Below are 20,411 nucleotides of genomic sequence, written 5' to 3'. Positions count from 1 at the left end.
CTGACCTTCTTAACTTTGAAGCGTGTTAGAGTACTAGAGACATCAGATATTCAGTGTTCGGAAAATCGAGATCCCTACTGTAACCGAAAAAGTTTCCTTTCCTTCGGCACGAGTACAAAAGAGGTTAATCGTGAATGTTTGACAATTCACACGTTGGTATCAGTGCTACCAAGCTTCGACGAATGGAAAAAGATAAAATGGCAACTGCGAGGAACGGAGAATGGCCGTCACAAACCGCTGGGACGTTACAGGCTCATCGAAATCGCGGGCGTAAACTTCGAATATTTTTTTAGAGCTCGTAGTTTTCGAGCATGTGGAAGTGTTCCCATACAGAAGTAGACACTAACTCCTTTATTGGCCCGCGACTCCATTTTGCCACCCCTTTGTCATAATGTTTAGTATACGGTCTGGCAGCGCGAAAGCCAGCCCGTCCACTCTTCACGCGGGAAATAAGCAAAAACGCGCTACACAACTTTCTGCGTAAAGCTTCGTTATCGAGAAAGACAGCTTTCGAAACGCGCCTGCCGACCATGATTTCTCGACCGCCATTATCGTTATTTGTACCACATGAGAACTACTCCGAAGAATAATTCCCACGCGGCTCCTGTGCACGTAAATATTGAGAGTGGGATTAAAACTTTGACCGTGCAAAAAGAGCATGAATCGCGCAGCTCTAACTCGCAGTTGTAAAACGCGCACACGTTCGCGAACTCGGAGAGCAACATTATTAATAACGCACACCTGCCAGGAAATGTTCGATTAAAATCAGAGATGCGATTTAAAAATGTTTAAAAGAGAAGTGATTTAAAATAGTAGAACTACGCGATCTAGGAAACAACACGGTCCCGAGGGTTTTTCTTAGATCAAGAAAATACTGTACAGCACAATGACATCAAATGAAAAAATATAATTTGAGAAGTTCGTGACAAATGATTGAAAAATCTTTGAAATTCGTTCGGAAAGGTTTCGGATTCCGGTTGATTATCTCCGTGCTTATGCAAAGTACGTTTCTCAAAATTTGCGAAGAGCCGGTGCACCGGTTTCCGTGAAGACAGCGATTATCGTCGCCGAGATCTGTAAAATCGTAGATCCTCAAATCTGATCTGTTCTCTCTTTCTCTCTCTCTCTCCTCGTCCCTCTCTCTACGTAACCCTGTTTTATCTCGATCCATTTTCCTGGTCCTTACCTATCTATCTCTAACTCTTGCTTGGACAAAGTCAGCTCGCTTCTGGTCCGATCCATTTTCCCCAATCTCCACTCATCTACGGTTAACTGTTACCTTAACGTTTCCGAGGAATTCGTACAGCTGCGCAGATCAACCGTCGCCATTCCAGATTTCTTCGTAATCTGACAGTGTCTTTGCATCGAGGCATGATCGCCGATCCATGAAATCCGCAGTGTAATAACTAGGATAAAGGGTCCCGGACAATATTCCCGGGGAACTGACGTTACCTCGGAACTGAATGGCATCGCGGCTAATCTCTTCGACTGTCTCTGTTCGAGCTGCTCGACTACCAGACCCAATTGAAACAATCTCGTTCTGTTAATACAACAATAATTGATAAAAATCTCGAGAGTCAAGACCATGGTCAAAACGTTTTTATTACGAATACAGAGAAAAGTTTATAAAACGTTTTAAAAGCAACAACAAATTCCCTCTTAAGAGGATTACATTGTTTTATTTTGCACATTTTAAAGGGGATATAAAGCTAATATTGTTTGTACAGCTTGTTGTTTTGCAATACTGAGATGATCGAAAAGTATTTTCGCACACAATTTTCATTTCATTGGATTAAGTTTAATGGGCGTTGCTCGCATAATGCGAAAACGTTACATCGCTTTTCAGTAGCTTTACATTGAAAAGAACAAGGAATAGCTTGTAGAAAGATATGAAATTTTCAGAATATTGTTATAGTATTGTCGACGTATTGAAATTGAAATTCGAACTATTCGAAGCAAAATACATTCGATGCAGAACATTTTTAGTTTGCATAAAGATCCTCGATCTGCTCACAAGCATCAGCTTACACGTTCTTTGTGCATTCTCGAGGAATAGCGAATTTATGTTTCAATGGTTTGAAGCGATATTTCCCGGCGACTGTCACAAATAAAAACTGAAAATATCATTGTTCATTATTCATTCCTCCCTCTCGACAAGCTCAATATGCAGCAGGATGCTTTATCGCCCCTCGCGTATCCTTTATTTACAGTAGTATCTACAAACAGCAATATGTATAGATTGTACGACTTATCTCCATGATCCGTAAGATATCTTCTTTCTCACATTCGCCCTCGGCCGCCATTTCTTACGAGCGATTACGTCCTCATATTTTCTTTACAGCACATTAAATTGCAAGAACGAAATCGAATATTTGTTGGCCTCGTTTGAGTTATGTCAGTCGGCCCGCAAGCCATTCCAGTGGCTGCGTAATTTGTTCAGAATTGGAAACAGTTTTGCATTTTTCTATTCAACAATCTTTTAATTGACGCATTCAGTATACTTTTTTCTCACTTCGTTCTCCAATTTTATCTGGGCGTTATAATCTCACTTTTATATTTTTTAAATTGTAGATAAGGTGGAGTGTCGGGTAAGTCCGTCTACGGGGCAAATCCGTTAATTGGTTATTTTTATTATTGGGTATGGAAATAAGTTTCCGCCCCTTTTTGTGTTGAAAAGAAGCGTATAAACAATTCCCATAGCGTGAAAACGTTTTCCAACAATAGATCGATCGACGTTTAATTCAATTGACAGTTCTGCAAGTGTTTGACGTGGATTTCCATCAAGTAATGCTGGGAAATCTGTATCTTCGTATTTTTTGGCACACCATTGCAATCTTTTCAAAATTTACAGTGTGCTAACGTTTTTCAAAACATATAGGCCATCATAAGAATTAAATGCAGAAAGTCAACATTTCAGCAAATTGATACATTAATATGTTTTTACATTTCTGCGTATCAAATGTAAATTAAAAATTGCATGCAGTTTAGCGAGAGATTTAATTATACGTGACATTCATACAGCTGAATTTTTTAACAAAAATTGATACAGAGAAAACAGCGGGGTATACTATAAAAAATAGTGAAATGTGCTCGCGAGAAAACACATTGCAGCATGAAAGGTAAACAAGCAAACAGAAACAACCCATTTTGTCATATCTGTTCGGGTAGGTATTATTTTCACAGTATTCCGCCGAAAGAAATGCTTGATTTTTTCGTTAAATAATTTCGCAGGCAATCACGGCGTGATTCGTCGCGAATCAAATCGAAAATGGAAATGCTGCGACGGACACCTGCACAAAAATCTGTCGATCATCCGCAACGCTTTTTGGGTCGTCTAAATGTTACGTTTCGCGAACAATTGGCGAGATTTATCCAAGAGAATAAGGCAATTTCTAAAAATATCTAAAAAAATGCCTTGCAGAAACTTTCGGAGTATGTTGCATGAAATTACAAAATCGACCAGTTTTGTATTTCTAATGAAGTGATGGAGTACGATAATAAATCTGCTCGTTTCAAACCTTCGGGCGTTTACCAACCATTATTAGTTTTTGCCTCGGGTAGTTTTGCGTGATGTGACAGTTGGAAAACTGGACATACAATATCTTCTCTCAAAAATTTATCCAATTGAAGCGTCTTTGAAAACGTTCCAAAATTTTTTTCGTCAATAAATGCATCGTAAATGTGAAGATTGGGGTACTGTTTGTTGAGTTGTTTTATTGAGGTCCGCGTGAAAAGTGTAGTCAACTTTACATTAGCACAGGGCAGAGTTGGGCATTAATCGATTAAAATTTTAACCATGATCGATTGATTAATGTGTACGATTAAAAAAAGAAATCATCGAAAAATCGGCGATTGGATCAATCGATTCATGAAGTTAATCGTCGATCGTTGATTAAAAAAATAAATCATCGAAAAAAAGCACATAAAAGCACGTAAACAGAGTTTGTATGTATAGACCAAATGACAATACAGCTAAATTCAGTTTACATTTTTTTCAGTATTCATAGTTTTGATTCCGTATTTCATTTCGAAATTTCAACAGTTAATCGCAATTAACGACTAAAGTAGAAATTTAATCATTAACCGCAATTAACGATTAATATATAAGTATTTAATCGTTAACCGCAATTAACGACTAAACTAGGAGATTAATTGTTAATTGCGATTAACGATTGAAGTAGAAATGTAGTCGTCAATCGTTGATTAAATTTTTGCCCAACTCTGGCACAGGGTGGCTCTACACCATGATGGCTTTATACATTTTTTATTCATAAAACAGTGAATAAAAATGATGATCGAGAACTCGTTGTAAAGGGGAGACTTCAGTTCTCCAGTCCAGGACAGTTTTATTGACGAAAAAATTTGTTAAATGTTTTTACAGATGTTTCAATCACTATTTTTTCGGCGAACGTTGTTGCCATTGTTTCGCATATGAAGAGAAAGTTGAAATCGGGTAAAGGATTCGAAATAATGGTGATCGGTGGGTGCCCGGTCATGGAACGGTGTGGAATTTTTCGGTGACGAACAAGAGGGTTAAAGACATCCCGGGGAACGTTCTCGGAGCGAGTTAACGGGAAATTTCACGGAACAGTACTTGCGTTACAGTCTATTAATCCCATGGCGGTGCCAGTTATACATTTTCACTCCCAGACGGCGATGCGAAGCGGCCGATAAAAACGCTCGGCCTGTAAAATTGCTCGGGACTTAGTGGGCCGCGGTGCCACGCGCGAAATTCGGCAACACGCACGCGGAAAAACACGGCCGCGGAATTGACAGTCATTGTAATGGAAGAATCAAAGTGTCCACTCCTCGTTATTTGAAAACTTTTCATCCGGCGGCCTGAATTCGTTTGATTTATTTTTTTCCCGTCGGCTTGTTGCTGGTTAGGGGGAGAATATTTCAGCAGCAGTTCGACTGTGAAAAAATAAAAGTTGAATCAAGGGAATTTCGCGCGTGTGCGGCGAAACATGTGAACGAGCCGTAACCGTATAGTCCGTGCCACGGGACGCAGCTTGCAAACAAGTTCCGATAATGCTGAAAGAGCTAATTAAATACAACTTACTGATAGGTTTTGTTCGCGCTTAATGCGCGGCAACTGACAAACAGTCCGCGCTCGAAAACACCGAGTTTCTTTCAACAAGAATTTTTCTATTTCCGGCCAACGTGAAATCAACGTTTCACTTTTGAAGGGAAACCTTTCATTTAATATTTTCGATTTCAAACTTTTAACTGGGCTAGCGAACAATTTTTCATGTTCTTTTGAATCCAGCAAATAATTGTTCGACTTCATCGTGTTGTAACACCGACTTCAGTTCAGACTATGAACATTTCTACCATTTTTAATCTGAGCATTTTTCAATATTCAGTGTTTGTTGAAAACGTTTTCCGTTCACAAAACTCTTCACTCTTTCGACGGTAGCGAAATATTTTGATAGCTGTGAAAGTAGTTTAAATGTCAGTATTCACGTGAAAACATTTAATTCAATGATCCCGGCTTGAAAACGTTGTTTATTCTCTCGACAACGATCAGGCTTAATTACTTTAATCTTTGGTGTGCAAGCGAGAACGTTTCGTTTAATGTTTTCCGGTTTAGAATATTGTGTCCGATCTCGATAGCCGTTGAATAATTACGTTTTATACAGAAGGGAGTGGCCGGTGGTAGTTTTATGGTTAATTCGGACCTCATTGCATAAATTATAACGCAGCTGGTAGTACATCGCGATCCTCGAGCGCCTAGTTCAATGTTATGGTTCACCATGGCCTCGCAATTGGCAAATCGAATTTCTCAGAATTATCGTTGCAGATAACGTTATTGTACTACGTGTTCCTCGGTCATAGTATGTACTCGGACGACTAGCGCAGAGTCTTTGAGTTCGATGTAGTAAAATTTGTCTCCGTGTGTGCGCGAGGCTTGAGCAACTCCAATATGCCTGCAACCGGAAATACTACTTTATTGCAGGATCCACTTTACGCGAAACTTACTATGTACTTGTGTAAGAGAAAATCGATATCGATCGTTCGAGACTCTAAAATTTATACTACAGACACGATATGCTATCTTCATTTTTGCAAGTTGACTTCTCTGTGGTTAACATTCGTTGTCAATCTGAATGGATTGTCACCTGCTCGCTTTTTAAACCAATGGCCATAAAAGATGTTAAGTAGCGACTAAGTTTGAATAATTTAGCCCTCCATGTAACTCTTTAAAAATTAAATAGCGTTCTTTTAAACTAACTTTTACAAACGCTTTTTTCAATATTGCAAGAGGTATTTCTAAGCTAACGAACTTGGCCGTATATTGTTTGATCTCACAACTTTTTACGGCCATAATAACTTGGCTCCTGTTTACAGGATGTTTTTGTTGGGATTATAATTACTGCTTAGGTGACCGCCATTATACCCCATTCTCTAGTTCACTGCGAAGACTGAATATCGGTGTTCGAGGTAAAATGGAGGATCCATACTTGTAGGGAAACTGGGGTCGAAGGGGTTAAGACGTATTCGAAAGGAAGCGAGACAATTTCTCGCGAAGTAACGGGGGTGCGGGATTTGTAGCCAGGAAAGAAGAGATCGTTGGAAGAGGAAGGGTCCCATCGGCTAGCGGCTGTTAAGGGCGGTCCGTTTTCTCGTTGTCGGAACGTTGCTCTGGCACATAACAAGGCTCGTATGAGACAACGGTGGGGGCTGTGTGGCACGATGGGAAAACGGTAAAACAACGCCGCGTGAAAATGGCTCGTAAACGCGAAACACAATTTGAATCGGTAATGCCGGTGCTATTGAAAGGTCGCTACAGAACTTGAAGTCCGTGGTGTCATAAAGCTCGGAAAATGTCGGCGGGCTCTTCCAACGATAGTCGATACGTGCAAGATAGAAACGGTCAATGATAACGATCACGTAGACGATATTGTCCATGATACCAAAGATCCCGTTATGGATGGAGCGCACGCAAACAATTTAATGTCCCCCGACGATATTTCCATGCAAAAATGCGGCCGTGTCTATAGTCGCATCGCTGTATCCGCCGTGTTCCTGTTGTAATCGTTATTATTACCTATTGTTATGCAAAACGGGCAATTGAGCGTCGAGGATTCGGTACATGTGCAGAAAATGGGGCCATTCAACGATGACAGTGATCTCGAAATATGTTCCGCGTCATCTTGTTTACGAAATAATCGCGACGGAATTTGGTTGAGCTTAATGCGGAGCTAAACTTTCTAACAACTTTCAGTAATATTGCAGTACAGTGGAACGGTTCAATGATTATATCATGACGATGCACTGTGGTCTAGAAGTCAGTTCTAGCGCGAATAAATTAAAAATACCAACTAACGTAAATCTGATAAAATTTATACTTGTATGATAGTTATATGTATACTACAATAACAAAAGCAAAATTAGTAAATCACATCACCGTATTATTGTTGGCAAGACTGTCAACATTCCAATATCACCACATTTTGTTTTTCTGCGTTAGTCAATTGCTACAAATTATAACCTCAAAATATCGAGTTCTTTCTTGAAGTGTGCATAAATTGTATTAGTATCTTGTTAGTATGATATTATCAGTATGGCTGTAACTGGAAATGGTAGGTTATTTTATGAACTGATACTTTCAAGAAAAATTATTAGAATGTCGTAAGTTTTACAAAATTTGCACGCATTTGCACGCGTTGCGAAGTATTTAATTTGAAAGCTTACTTCGTCTCCATAAACGGCAAAGAGAAAACGCGATCTCCCGCAATCCCATTATCATTTTATTTTAATATTTTAGTAAAAGTATCTATGTATCTTTTCTGCAGGAAAAGTGTAGTAAAAAGTTACGTCTCGATCCTGAAGTTTTGCAGATGCTAAAAGCACCAAAAATTCGATCAAATACAAACACCGACAGTGAATAATAATCTTTTGTATTATATTTGTAACACTTAATTATTATATTAATAAACAAGTAGTCAGTATTGGAAATTATGTTTTATTTACTTTACTCAAATATTTAAAAGTAATTTTTATACAATATGCCAATTTTTTCCTCGCACAATAATCAATTCACACTAGAACCGACTTCTAGACCACTGTGCGATGTAAGAAAATGGCAAATGCACGACCTAAGAAAAACGAATATCCCCTCCCTTGCAACCATTCTGTCTGTTAAAAGATAGGATAGTCCAGATGAATAAATAAATAGGAACATGCGAGTTACTTAAACGCAGCTCAAAGTTTGATGAAACGCCTTTATTTAACAGGTGTTAAGAGTTATGGTATCACGTGGAATTTTCGAGGTAAATAATGTGTCAGTTAGTTTCGCGGACATTTCCCGACAATCGCGACAATTAATTGCGTAATTTATTACGCTAAATATTCGCGAGATCGACACCTTTGCACAGTTGCGAATACTGGACGCGTTTCCACTGCGAAGCAGTGATCAAGTTCGTAACAAAGTTTGAAACAATTTCCGTCCTTTGACATTCAAAGCATTCGGATAAGTTCTTGGGGAACTTTGTCCCGAAGCTTTCGTAACTTTTCGACCGAATTCATAAGGAGGTTTTCGTTAATTTCGAACCTTATAATCAGTCTCCTATTACGTTAGGCGTGCTGAAATATTCGTGAATTGCGTTCGTAATCGTTATTGTTCTTTTAAATAATTTAAATAAGTAATTATAATTAAATAGTTAATTGCGGTAATTTTCAGCTGCGCAATAGCCACCCACTCGAGTTTAATATTCTTTAATTAAATCGAAGTAGAATCGAAAAATATCAAACATATCGTTTCTGTTTTTATCGCAGGAATGATAATTTGACGTGCTGAATAATTCAACACGAGTTCCCGGGGAATGTCGGATTATCGGAATGCCATTATAAAGCGTACGGTAATGCGATACGAACACTTTACGCGGCGATTATGTTGAGACGTTTGATTGAACGTTTCCTATTAGATGCAGCGGCGCGGTATCGATTGGAAAATTGTTAATGCGGCCGCGGTTGCAACTATGTGGACGAAGATGAATGGCCTCCGTATTTAAGAACTAATTTTATTGATTACAGTTAGAGTTTGAAACTCTATTGTTCATATCCCACTATTGTGAGCCCATTGGACCGGTGACTTCCTTGATCGATTGACGAAGGGATTCGCCAAATGGAAATTGAATGGCAGCGCCGTAGCCGTTCCCTCTCAACGTGTTTCACGCAAATATAACACAATAAATCAAGCAATCACGGCGAACGACAAAAGGACTCGAAGAAAGGCCGAAGAACCGAGTTCCGAGTCAAAGGTCCCAGTCGAAGATCCCAGTCGCGATCGAATCAAGATCATGAATAATAACGAGATTTTATAATACACGAGAACCCTTATTCATTCGTTTAATTTCTTTAAACATTGTTCGCTCACTACGAAGTATCTTTTATTTGCCGGTTCCTTCCAGTAGAATTATCTTTGAAAGTTAGCTGAAAGGTGAGGAAAATAGAGCGAATATAGAAATTGAAATTTTAACGTCCTAAAATCTACTCGACATTCGCCAGTGAGCGATGGCAAACGCGGTGGGAAATTCTGTCGGAGAGAGTTTATAATCAATTCACATTTAATTGAAATTCCAAAAGAATTTCAGCTGATTTTATTAACATTTTATCGTGACGCGCGAGGTAATTCGTTCTCGCGGGCTCCTCGGTGAAACCATACGTTCAAAGTGAAATTAGGAGAGAGCAAATATGTATGTTACGTAGCAACGAATTTTTCGGGTTTTTTTCGCAGTGATGAAATTATAATAATAAGTATTAATGAAATGCGAACAGGTTGATGAAAACTCGGAGAACAACCGAATTCATTTGTTTCGTGTGAAATACGTTCGGGTCAGCCATTCTGATTTTGCACGAGGTCTCTTCTTCGTCTGATACTCGACTCAAGAGAAACGAGATTCGAGGCATTTTCATTTTGCAGCACTTTTGTAAAATTATGCCAGAGGCGCGAGACGGTTTTGGCGATTTCGGCGTAAACGCTTAACCGAGTAGTTTTTCGTCCAGAAGCATCCGCGTACGCATAATTAAATACAAAACAATTGGGCGTTTTTCGTCCTCCTTCTTCGCCGGGGTGAATATAATGCATCTCGCAATTATTAAACTACGGATGTTCCTGCAAATATAGACTTTTCCCGACAAAGCTGAATGCCTGCTGTTTGCTACATTATTTGTGAGATTTGTTTACGTCGGAACCAGAATTGCATTTTTAATACGGTTGATGAAACCAACCTGTGACTGATAAAGAATGTTTACCTTTTTAACGGGATCTCCATTTACCTCACTACATTTTTTCCGCCACTGCACCAGTGCATCAATACAGTTAAAATAAAACATTTGTATCGCAACATCTCTTTTTAACGCTAAAATGACTCGATTGATTCAAAATTCCTGATATTTCAATGAAAAATTGAATAGAGGCGCTTTTGTACTGAATTATTATAGGAATCTATTGATCGATGCAAATAAAGTTGCATCAACAACAGCTGCATTTTTATATTTCCAAGGAATTAAAAATGAATCGGTTCTATTAATACTAAATTGCATCAGTCTCGCACACCTGTAAACTCATTGTCAGTACAGCTTTTTCCATGAAATGGTGCGGCGGCGGCTCGTATTCGCAAAATTTCAACATGTTTTTGATATCTTGGTTTCCCTAAAAAAAAAAATATACACGCCGCGCAATAACAGGAATGGGTTCGTCGACCGCTATTTTGAATAACGACCATCAAGAGATTACCGTGAAAACAATGCTGCCAGAATATTAATGTGAATGTATATCATCGTACATGCCTCATACTTGCTGTAAAAACACAACCGGTAAGCACTTATTGTGCAAATACTGGTTTTTACGCGGACGTATCGCGAAAAAAATAAAGCTCCCACGCTATTATTCATCGGTTAAACTCTGTTTACCGCTGAGGGAAAGTTAAATAAACGTGGTAATGCTGCGTAACCAACTTTGCGAACGAGTAACGCGAAAATTCGAACGGGGTTTTAATTGAATTCGGCTTCTTGGTTCTCGTTCTTCCCTGTGTAGCTGTCAAAGTACACCGAAACAAATGCCCCGTATTGAACGGAACGTATAGAGAATGTATAAAATTGTAAACCATTGTATGCATTATACAGAACTGTATAAAGTTTGTACAAAATTGTACAGTATCGTATAAAGTTAAGGTAAAAGTGAATGAAATTGTGCATCACTATACAGAACCGTGTAAAATCGTACAGTTCGAACACAATATTGTACAGTTTGAAAAGAAAAATCTACAAAATATACAGACCATACAGGAAGTACAAAATGTGGGAAACACAACAGCTCAAACCAATGCCTCCCAGTTTCCAGTGTTCGATAAAGAATTCGGGTCTATAGGGGAGCCCCGTAAAGGGTTGAAATAAATAAACCGCAAACTGCGCGGGAGTGAATGGGGCATAGAAATGCGCCCGGTGGAATTTATTCTGAAATGTTAATAAACTGGCACTGTTATGCATTTACCCGTCGCGTCGGTACACGCTCGTATTTGGTAGCGGCACACTATCACTTTTTTCCCTTTTCTTTTGAAATATAGGTTCCGTGGATGTGCGCAACACCTGCTACCTCTAGATATGTTTCACGTACGGATTCCGGAACCAATCTGAAAACCCCATGAATGTTTCGAATACCTCGGCAGCATGCTACTGAACTCTAGACTATGTTCGTGGTTCCGTTACAAGGATAGACGCCGCGCCGGCCGATATACGAGCCATTCAGTTCGTTGTTCGATTACAACTGTAGACCGACCTTAACGCGAAAGCGTATCGATTTTTATCGCGCTCGATGGAAACGCGTTCTGCTGAATCTTACTGAAAAGGAGCTAAGATCGAATGGGACTCGAATGGGACTCTTAATTACCCGATGCCAGGTGATATGCTTCTGAGACGCACGGTGGGCCATTTCTATAAAAATTATTTATAAATAGAAATAAATTTTGTAAAAGTATACAACGGTTTTAAAACGGACCAAGAAGTATAAAATAATTTTTCCTAGCCCCATACAGGCCCCAGTTCCATATAACTGTAACAGATTCCTAACCCAGATAGTCCTGATTCACCTCTTGTTCATCGGGAAGTTAGTTTAAAATCAATTGTAAAGTTTGTACCGAACAGACAGACAGACAGACAAGAAAGCAAGCTAATAAAAAAACGTGGTAAAATCGGTGGAATTAATTCAACAATCCTCATGAAACAAATCAAGAGAAATTTTTCGAAATTTATACGGGAATATATGGGTAATTTTGTAAAGACAGTTTCTCATTCTAGTAAATAAGTGACACGAGAATTAGATCTTACGACTGGAAAATCCGTAACACAGCTGGTAAATACTGTATAATTAACAGAGACATGAATTTTGCCCAGGTTTTTGCGATTCCGGTCCAGCGTGTGACGCAACAACCGGATATTGCGTCCGCGGGCGGGTTCGCAATGGATGCGTTTCGGCGACACGGTCATTTTAATCTATCCCCCGCTTTTAGATCGCATTTAGAAACGCCTTTATCGCGGCCGTAAAAAATTATTGCCCCCTGCGCGAAAGAAGATTTATCTTGTCGCAGTATCGCGCGCGTTGTAAAAGTTTTATTATTTAATTCTAATAATGCGTGGAATTAAAGTACGAGCCAGCTCGAGCAAAAGAATTTTATTGTACGCTTGTACGACAGGGCATAAAGTTTCCTTCTGCTATGAAAAATTCGCATCGTTGCTAGCGGTGATGTGGGGGATGCTAGTATAATAAAAGCCGGACAATAATTTCCTAACAAATTTTCATTTTTACCTATGGACGGTGTAACGCGGACTTTATCAACATGTAAAACATGCCATCGCGAATTTTACCGCGCCGACCGGGCTATTGGAGGTGTTGCGTTTTTTATTTTCGTTTAATACTTAATACGTTCAATTTAGAGACCGTACGCGTGTATATTTGAAAACAGGGGAATTATTGAGGGGCGGGACAACGATATAGCCGCGTAGGCTGAAATGCTATGCATGTTTGAAGCAGTGGCACAAATTATTATAAAATATTTCGCTGCAAATTGCGAGGGTTATTTATATTTATGCAAAACGTTGTCCGATTGGACGCGTCAATTCCGTCCTAAACGTCTGAAAGATACAATAAACAATCTAAAAACATTCAGAAAATGTCAAATGGTTATAAGGGAAGCTAGGAATATCGCGGAACAATTCTTACTTCCAGCATCACCAATTTCTGATAAAACCACTCACAAAAATTTATACGATTGCACCACGTATGTACACATATAAAAATGTTCAGTTTCCTGGGTTCGATAATATTCTCGAAATTAATTCTCGAATACCGCACTGAAACTTGACTGAGAAATCTGGTCGCGCAAAGGTTCGAGACAAATTGCCATGTAACATTCTTGGGTTCTCTTCCATGTAACGTCAGGCGACACGCGTAGCGTCTTTAGTAAATAACTACACGTACCTTCGTTAAATCAGCGAGGACTTAATTAGAGTTGACTGGAGGATGAGTATATTGATCGATCAATTAAATTTCATCAGCACGAAGCTTCGGGGAGGAGGCTTTAATTCATCGACTCGCGGAATTTCTAGACACACTCTGACAAGAATCTGGAAGTTGTAAACAAATAGATTGTTCGCAAACTGTGTTTCGCGTAGAAACAATCTTGAAGTTTCGATGGGCGTATGGGCGAAAGCTGTTGTGTAACAGAAAGCTACAAATCTGAGAACTTATGAAATCTATGAAACTGAAATGTGGGCGAATCAAAAGCATTTATAAACTAACTCATTAGCGTAAGCGGAAACATAGCTGGGGAAAATAGTATTTTAAATAGTAAATAGTCCTATTTATTTTAAAGCATGTGTACAACTTTGAAAATAAAATATTTTATTTAATGCTGTAATTTGTGAAAATAAAATATTTTGTTTGATGCAGTATATATAATTTCTGAAAATAAAATTATTTATTTGAGACAGTAATTTTTTTGAAAATAGTATTTTATTTGAAGAGTATTGAAAGTATTTGTATTTTGTCTTGATTTTCAATTTCAATTTTAAATATTATTTATTTCTGAAAATAATGGTTCGAATTCAATACATTTACTAGTGTAAATCGGTCCTTAACGATAAGATAGACCGTAAAATATTTTATTTCGTGTTTCAGATTGTTAAAATAGAAATATTTTATTTCGTGGATCAAATTGTTGACACAGAAATATTTTATTTTGAGGTTCAGATTGTTAAAATAGAAATGTTCTATTTTCGAAATTCGATATCTTATTTAAAATACTATTTTCCTTAACCAAAATAAATTCTAAAATATTAAATAGTATTTTTCAAATATTTTTTCCGCCAAATAATGCCCACCTTTGAGTGGAAACGTACACTTGCAACGAAAGAATTGTTGTCGTTTCCTTTTACAAAAATGTTTGTATTGTGTATTCAGAAAGGTAACAGAAAAACGGGCAAGGAAATTTCACTGGGACCAAAGCGCACAGCCGAAATGTGATTACGGCGATACGTTTCCTTTAAATGCTGTTATATCTGAAACTATCCCGCGTCTCCAGTGGACGATATCGTTCTATTTAAGGCTGGAGAAATCAAATTGGCGGTATGTCTGTAAAAATGGAAGCAGGAAATAGGATCGTCGAACGTAGTATGCGAGTCTCATTTCCTTCGATTGCGAACGGTCATATATATTTTGCGAAATTACCGGAAATATGAAACGAAACGGGCCGACGGTTATTATTAGCCAGTGCATGTGGACAACTTTCCATTAATTTTTTACATTTAATGAAATTTTACGGGGGCCGTGTTACAATTCGTAAAAACCGAATCTGTTCGGCGACCGCTGTACAAGAAACTAATGAATATTTTAATAATTCACTTTACATGCGCATCGTTCTCGTAAGAGCGTTTCACAGTGCATGCTGATATTTAATTAAAAGGGCTATCACGTTTTTCGAAATTTGTTGCCGAAGTATCGAATGTTTTTGGTTATCGTGCTCTTCCCGATATTGAACGTAACGCACACGTTGATTCGATTGTAGATGCTTTAAAATGCAAAATATCTAAATGTACTGACAAATTCTACTGGACGGAATATTTTTACCATTTTCGGATTAACAAAGTCGGCAGTTTATCGATCACTTTTTCGTTCGTTCGACGCGGTCACAAAGAAATACTACACGATCTGAGAAACAGCACGGACCCGGGGGGTTTTTCTTAGATCAAGGCCGTACTGTATGTAATTTAAGACCACAGCAGCGAAAGTTACATTTTTCTACTATACATATACATATGTATTTATAATAAAAGAAATGATAGAAGGTTGCATTAAGATTTGAGGAACGTTTCGTCGCCGTGGAGCAAAAAAGCAGCGAGAAGATAGCAAAGTCGTGGGAATTGTGCTCGGATGGCCTAAATTCCATTGTCAATTGTGCACGAGTGACTTCATTATGCGGAAACTTGGGAGAAACGACTTCTGGCAGATTTATTTCACAAGATAGAAATGCACTTGTATAGATTAACGCTCGTTTGACTGTACATAGCTGACAGTAGACCGTTCGAGGGTCTAGATTGAGAATGCAAATAAAGGGGTGGAAAGGTTCGCGATACGAGGAGGAACGGGCGGAGATTTCTGCAGGATCCAAGTTTCGTAAACGATGCTACTTACCTGATAAATCGGGGGTGAAAGTTTTATCCTTGATAGTGGCACCCAGTTTGTTAACTGCGTTCGTCTACCGAGGGAACATCGACCAACCAGCGAAAAAATCGTGGGCCTTCGTGATGCCGGGGAAACTTTCACTTGCAAACTTCTGCAGAAACCATCGGCAATGAATTATTTTTTACTCTCTAGTCTCGAAACGGAATATCTCGAATAAACTACGAGCATGTTCCGATATTAAGACGAGCTTATGCACACCTGCCTTTTTCTGAAGCTAATTCCTCCTGGCGGAACTTCCAAATGGAGCATAAACTTTATGCTAATCCATGTTTTCGCGGACATACAAATTTAACCCGCCAGATTATAACTTAACATTCCCCTCTCAAGTTAACCAATAATTCTTTCGGTTTACTGTGCCGTTGTATTTGGATAAACTGTACATTTACAGGCTTCCCAAGCAGCACCAATTATTTTCATCGTCAAAGTTGAAGCCTCCAGGAGAAAGAACACGCGATTCTCTCGATGAAAATCTTGACATTGAAGCGTAAGTAGCTAACTTCTGAAGTGTGCGATCGAGACTTCCTGTTCTTTAAGCAGCGTTAAGAAGCTGGAACAAAATGGAGGGAGAACGTAAAATATGCTGAAAGGAGATTAATTTTTCAATTTCATCGTCTCGAAGTTGGCTGGTTATAAATTTCTTGCTCTTCTCGATATACATACCTCTCCAACACAAATCTTTCGCTAAGATCGTTACACAAAAATTATTATACGAAGAAATATATATTTTTACTGATCCGCTGTTCCCTACGATTGATGTAGAAAAATTTGATTTTGAATTTCGTGGACCAATTGTGAATGAATAGATGTCAACTTAGATGAAAGGCGATTTCAGGATCCTTCGAGCATTGAATCACCCCTGATAGATAAGCATAATAAATTTTTCGTCGGTTTCACCGAGCAGTAAAAAGATCCGTGTTCGATAGCTCGCATAATAACGGTCCTTGTCAAGTCAACGCGCGAGATAACCGTGTCAGTATAACTAATACCAGAACGTTGCCCGACAACACCCGGGATTTGTGGGACTTTGGCTAAATTCAGTCAATGTCGGCCGGAGTTGGAAACGATATGAAAGGTATTTATCATCTGGATGTCTTATGCATAACGGACTTAACTCTCATGTGCACCCGCACGTAAATCTCAAAGCCATTAATTAGACATCTATGTTGCAGCAACCCTTGTAATTAGATGCAGTTAATAGTTAGCCGGTGAGCTCGCGATGAATCTTGGACTGGAAGCGGAACTCGGGTATTCCTCGGGAAACGCTTAACAATGCGTGTATAGCTATATTTATCGTCGGGACGAGCTGCGCACCGTCGGACGCGTTACATTTCATCGGTTGTTATGTATTAACATCAGTCGACCGAAACACATCCTCGAGGATTTTCATAACTTCAAACCACTTCGGGAACGCCTGAACTTTTCTCGAAAATCAGAAAAAATTCATTTTTATTCATTCAGAATTTCGTTTCATCACAGAATTCATCTCTGTATTTTAACACGGGTTTCGTTGTTCTTAAGTGACTAGCTTGCACACAACAATTTTATATTTTGCATTTCATAATATATTTTATTTCCCAGTCAGATTCGAGAAACTATGGGAACGTTTCCGCAGATTGACCTTTTTTAAAGGAGTTCACAGAAGCCGACAGTAATTAGGTTTTATTTTCTTCGTTTATGATGTCAATAAATTAGAAATGGAACGAGTACACATGAAATATTAAATTTTAAGCTATCCATCGTAAATTTAAGCTTTTAATACTAGTATAACTGAACGCTTAGGACTGTAAACTTTTAAAGCTGGAATAATATGTTGGAATAATTATGAAATACAACAGTGTTTCCCAACTTTCTTGGATTGAAGAACACACTTTAACGCGATTTCTGTAACACATAATTATCAAAACAAAAATCTTTAAGTAAATTTTCACCTAAATTGTTATGAAAACTCTGCAGTTCAGCTATACAGGGTGTCCCAAAAATGATATACTCCCTTCAAAGGGGTGGTTCCTGAAAATTAGAACCGGTTTAAACGATCGATATGAAATTTATAGAAACCGCAGGCAGGTCGCCCGTGTTCTAATTAGGTTACTATTTCACCGGCGTTTTGCTCCCGCAAGAACCGGGTTCAATAATCGTAAGCATAACCGGAGAGCTCGTAACGTCGTCGTGCCAGTAATAAAAAGATCTTCCTTTACAGAGTAACTGCAATTTCGAGAGATACGTTGTCACTTCACAAAAGGCGACGAAGTGTTCTATCTGAGAGATGCAGAAAGAACGTGGCTTTATTCCTTTTTTCCCCCACCGTAACAAAACGACAGGAAAACCGGTCGTTTTAAAGATAACAGTCACTTTGAGCCGAGAGCTAAGCCGGGAAAGGCGAGTCTGAATACGATGAAATCGCGGGAACTAAGTTGTCATGGGTCTTTAGGGCACTTCCATTTTTCATGCTACAATGCTGCGACCATGATGATAAACTGTCATCGAATTACGGAACGGTAATTCCGACTTGAGAACAGTGATATACCCAGAGGCGCACGAAACGAAAAATAAATAAATAAATTTATTCAAACGCTTTGACGACTTTGAAAACTGTTCGATTATTTTTTAAATGGATAAACGTATGCGGAAACATTGGCAATGTTAAACTTGTGTATTGAGGAATCTAACTTTTAGGTACAAGCATTATTGCATAAATTTATATACGCCAAAGAAACTATACGAAATAAGGGACAAATATTTTAATTCCATTTTATAAAGATGATTTTGTAAGCAATTACCAAGTGAACTTATGTTTTAGGAACAACAGACAGGCGCGTTTAAAAGTAATTTTCTTATAAAGTACAAACCGGGAAAATCGAGGGACGCTGCGAAGGTAAAAAGTTAAAATTACAAAAAAAATCTGGACCCCGAAGGAGGGTAGATGGACACGCGAAAATAATTTAGTTTAGAGTATGATGCATAACGTGACGTGTTAAGTACGCGTCGGTAAAAATTTTCAAAGCAGCACACCACCGACAACGCGCATCGCAGTAACTATAACTTCCGACACTGATATTTTTAAAAAGACTGTTTTAATTAAACACTCGTATTAACGCGTAGAACCGTTCCTCGGAAAATAGCCCGCGAATTATGAAACAGTCTGTTTGCAAATCTCCCTGGAATTTCTCTCGGCTGTTGCGAGAAGTTCAAACGAATAGATAAAATTTTAGTGCGCGCTGCCAATCATTCGCGAACTACCTGTAACGGGTGAAAAACTGAACGCTTGTAAAAAGATAACAAAGGAACGCGCAGGGTTTCGTTTTTATCTGTACAGATGTCGCATTACCAAAAAAAAAAAAAAACAAATACTGAAAGATGCTCCAATCGATCCGGTTGCAATATTTATACATACGTCGACGTATATGTTTCTAATATTCTCTAATATTATTAATAATTTATGCGAGTTTATGAAACAGAAGAAAGCATTTATGTTCACCATTTTCTATTGACTTACTCCATTTTACAATATTAATATGGCTCTAAAAGATTGATAAAAAATTTGAATTGAAAGCAAAATAACAATTGATTATTTGCAGAGATCACGAATTAATTTGTACACCGAACATTTTAAAGATCTTTCAAATTATTATCAAATATCATTTCGTACGTCAACGCGCGAGTACAAGATGGCGGCGAGCGTTCTCGAATCTCGATTGACATGGCGGCGTTATGTTCAACTTGATAATTTCAAAAAGTAATGCGCAGCAGTCCTGCTAGCGTTCATGTCGCGAACGTTTGAAAATATGAAATTGCGTTTATGTCGAAAGAATTAAGCGTTACCGGACCAATATGTGTCCGACCGTTTTCCGTTATTCTGCTGCTCGGAATCTGCTCCGCAAAAACGTGGCTTAGTTTCTATCAAAATCTTATAGATTGGCGGGCGAACGAATGGATGATGCGATGTTTACCGGAGATGCGATCGGTTATATGTAGACGAGCCACCCTACACAACTTTTAGAATTCAAACGGCCCGAAATTAACGTGTCGCTTCAAACAGGAGTTATACAGTCTGATCGGTAACTGGTGGTACAACAGAAAATAGTGATGATTCTACATAAAATAAAAGTGAAAGAAGTAGAATAAAATTTTTTCGTACGTGTCTTTGTTGACGAGAAACCCACATCTTCACCATATTTTTTGTGTGTAGAATTAGCCTCTCCTCTTATTCAGTATTTAATTCGATTCCGACAAAACATATTCATGTTTTTAAAATATGTAAAACGTGACGCACGAGCGCATTGAAACAATGGTATGCTGCAATACAAACGTGAACGAGACTAGCCTAAATATATCCTGTTTGCGGCGTTTTCATTTTTCGGACGGTCTCAGGTAATTTAAATTTGAATTACCTGAATTTTGAAAATCTCGCCTTTGATCCGGAAGCTTCGTGGAAAATGGCTCGGTTCGCGGCAATTTGTAAATAGAAGTTTAATTATACAGACATTTCAAGTATGCAAAGCAAATCAGAAACACCCGGGCCGGGCAACTGTGACCGAACTTGAACTGTCCCTATCTTCTAACGAACACGCTCACACGAGGCCAGCCATGCGCGTAGTTTGCTCTCGCATATTCACATACAAATACGTATAAATTTGTATTCTGGCGAACGGTCATGGTCCACATGCAT

The 20,411-nt window shown here is 38.6% G+C and overlaps 1 protein-coding gene across 2 annotated transcripts in view; it reads left to right on the top strand.

Moving 5' to 3' along the window:
* Positions 1-20,411, top strand: part of LOC143209048 (opioid-binding protein/cell adhesion molecule homolog) — a 210,048-nt gene that overhangs the window by 37,966 nt on the left and 151,671 nt on the right. The gene's annotated exons all lie outside the window — the stretch shown is intronic.

This window comes from Lasioglossum baleicum, chromosome 5 (genome assembly GCF_051020765.1).
Source record: "Lasioglossum baleicum chromosome 5, iyLasBale1, whole genome shotgun sequence".
NCBI lineage: Eukaryota > Metazoa > Arthropoda > Insecta > Hymenoptera > Halictidae > Lasioglossum > Lasioglossum baleicum.
The sequence above is the reverse complement of the archived record's forward strand: the minus strand, read 5'-3'. Positions and strand labels throughout refer to the sequence as shown.